Raw genomic sequence first — 3,254 nt, 5'->3', positions numbered from 1 at the left:
GGTGGTGCTCTCCCCTACCCTGGGGGTATTCAAGAGAAGGTTGGATGTGTATCTAGCTGGGGTAATGTAGGCCCAGCACTCTTTCCTGCTTATCCAGGGGGTCGGACTCGATGATCTATTGAGGTCCCTTCCGACCCTAGCATCTATGAATCTATGAATCTATGAATCTGTTGAGGTCCCTTCTGACCCTAGCATCTATGAATCTATGAACATACTTAGGCTTCTGGAAGGCATTAAAACAGAGTACCCCTGCCCTTGTTACTAGGAATGAGGAGGGGAGACTGGGCAAGCTGCAGAAAGTCTGAAGTCAAGAGGCAGCAGGTGTGAGCTGCTTGTGTAAACTGAGCTACAAGTTGCAAAATGAGAGACTGATGATGAGGGAAGCAGCAGCACCTGAGTTCTGGGACTGGAAATCTGGATTGGATCACAGGAAGAGTCCTGGGTTGGGGGCATATAAGCCTAGTCTTTGGACTTGAATGGGGGAGTCTGACCCTGGTTGCCACAGGGTGAGGAGCCCTGAATGAAACTGACTGGGAGAAGGTGTATGAGAGCCCAGGTGAGATACCTGGGAGGCTGGGGAAACAAGCCAGCCATGGGCAGGAAGGCTAAAGTGAGCAGAGATCCAAGGAAGAGTTTATATTTGAGTTGGAACTTTTTGGGTTGATGTTCTGAGTTCTGTTTTGGTTTAACTAGAGGTATGGGTTGTGATGATGGGGGAGGTTTAGAGGCCACATAACAGGATGCTAGGGGTACTCTGCAGGTTGAGACCTGCTCTGAGCTGGAAGCAAGGGGCCAAGGCTGAGGAGCCAAGATCCACAGCAGTGGACCTGGGCTGAGAGCTCAGCTACAGAAAAAGGGGCCAAAGCTGGGAAGCCTGAAATCCCAAGAAGTGTTTTTGAGGCCTGGGGAGGACTGCCTTAAAGAGGAAGCAGCCTTAGAAAAGTATAGAGACCCCAGGACTGAGTCTGGGGCAGAGAAGCCCAACAACAGAGCCAAAAGTGGGGAGTGTTGAAGACTCTTGTTCCAGCCTCCTTCTCTCCCTAGGGGTAGTCTGTTCTCCCTCCTCACCACCGCCATCTACCTCTCGTGTCTATTGCTCTGGTTGCTACCAATTCTGCCTAGGTGAGGGATTTCAGGTAAGAGGGTGTGTTTTTAACCTCTCTATTGTTCTAAGCACTGACCTCAAGGCAAGGGGGCAGGGACTTGAGCCATATCACTCCCTGAGGTGACCAGTGATGCTTTTCAAATCGATTGATTGGCATCAAACAATACCTGCCCTGACTGGGTATGGATAATGATGTCAGAAAAGTTATTTAAGGGTCCCTTCTTTCTGGAAGAGGGAGAGCCATACTGGGGAACAAGGAGTAAGCACTCTGGAGCTCTTCTAGGCTCCAGATAAACAAACATGTGAGTAACTTACCTGAAATGCATCTAGAAATATAGCTTACTGTAATATAGAAGAGTATCAACCAGCTACTAAGCTGACACTGTTTGCTCTGGGTTATTCTTTGATACTTCTCTATCCCGTACCCTTCCCCAAGCCTACCCCTTCTGACCCTAGAAACTATGAAACTACCCTCTTTAACCAATAAAGCTGTCCACTATAACAAGTGTGATGGACTTGCTGAGAGAGGTATTGGGGCATGCCTTTAAGCTCCCCATGCTCGGTTAACTAAGGGAGGCTACTATTTGTGCTTCAGGCTTAAGGAAGCACTCCAGGTTCTCGCAGTGGGTCAAGAACCCTCAAGGTCTACAAGGCCTGAATACCCTGGGGGGCACAGGACCTGAATACAGACCAGAACCCTGGGTGGTGGCGGCAGTTTCCCCAGACAGGTATGCTCCAGGAAGGGGGTCAGCCAAAGGGGAGGCACTCCAGGGGAGGCACTTGGAGCTTGGTAGGTGGTCTGGTCCAGTGAGTTGGGTGGCTTAGTGCAGGAGCACCCCCGACTGGCCCACCACAGGGAGCACCAGAGAAGCTACTGCTAGCCTCCAAGGACTGCCTTCCCCAGCGTATTATTAATAACATCAAAGGTGTGGCAGAAAAGAGACTGGAGGTAAGGGGGGCTGGAGAGTGTAGCAGGTGGGCTGACCCCAGGTGGCATCAGGCACTGGGGTGGACCTGCAAACTGCTACGCATTGGACATAGTATCACATCATATTTGCATTAAACCAGAATGATACAAAATCACTGTACACATCCTACAGTGTACCATTCAAAAGGACTAAAATCTTGCTTACTGCCAGCTCTCAAAATGTGACTGTAAACAGGGTATCGCCAGTGAGCAGAGACAGGGTCCCTCAGGAATGAGTTCTTGGCCCCACCTCTTTAACATTTTTATCAATGACCTGAAAGAAAACACAGAACCATTACTAATGAATCTTGCAGATGTTGTAAAGATGGAGTAAGTGACAAAAATGAATATGATATGTCATTAATACAGAGGGATCTTGATGCTTGGTATACTGGGTGGAAGCAAACAATAAGCATTTTAACAGAGCCAGATGCAAAGTTATGTGTTAGAAAGCTGGCTACATTTGGAAGATGAGGTTCTCTGGGAAGCAGTGGCTCTTACAAGGTTTAGGGAGTTTCCATCTCCATTTCTTTGCTTTTATACTTACATGCTCCAACTTTGCAAAAGCTAATTAACACTAGTTGTGGTGGATGATCAGCTAAACATCATCTCGCAGCAAGTTGCTGTGGACCAAAGAGCTAATGTGAGCCCTGGACATATAAACTGAGACATATTAAGTAAAAGTCGGTTGTTCAGGTCTTGGAAGAAGCATCCAGTGGCATCAGTTTGTTGTTCATCAGACTGATGGTGAATATCAAAAGTTGATTAGTCTGTTATTGTATTTTTTATTCATAAAAATGTGTCCCAGTATTAATAAACAAACATATAAGAGACTGAGATCAGAGCATCAACGTATAGACATACAAATCTTAGCTTATCCTTCTAAATATCATCTAATAATAAATTATGCTTTTTCTCCTCCTATGAAAGTGACACTATTTAGATTCATATTAAAGCAATAATATCAGGTTGCGTTTTAACAAAATAAACCAGCTTCATCAGTTAAAAGATGCAAAGAAACCATGGGGCTATCACTAAAATAAACCACTGGATTCTAGGTGAGAATCTCCAGTGAAACATTTGTCAAAGTATGTTCATCTGTGGCCTAAAAATATTGCAAATATGAAATGGTAAGTTTTTACTCAAGCTTTCCTAATATTCTGTCTTTGGGCAGAGATCTGA

The 3,254-nt window shown here is 45.8% G+C and overlaps 1 protein-coding gene across 1 annotated transcript in view; it reads right to left on the bottom strand.

Annotated features, from left to right (window-relative positions):
* The window catches only part of RP1 (RP1, axonemal microtubule associated), a 328,710-nt gene extending 326,368 nt beyond the window's left edge, over positions 1-2,342 (bottom strand). Inside the window, exon 1 of the mRNA XM_019542502.1 lies at positions 2,239-2,342. The gene's annotated coding sequence lies outside the window, so the exon portion shown is untranslated. The remainder of the gene's footprint in view (positions 1-2,238) is intronic.
* Positions 2,343-3,254: the final 912 nt, after the last annotated feature.

The sequence above is a fragment of the Crocodylus porosus genome, unplaced genomic scaffold (assembly GCF_001723895.1).
Source record: "Crocodylus porosus isolate Cpor-Errol unplaced genomic scaffold, CroPor_comp1, whole genome shotgun sequence".
NCBI lineage: Eukaryota > Metazoa > Chordata > Crocodylia > Crocodylidae > Crocodylus > Crocodylus porosus.
The sequence above is the reverse complement of the archived record's forward strand: the minus strand, read 5'-3'. Positions and strand labels throughout refer to the sequence as shown.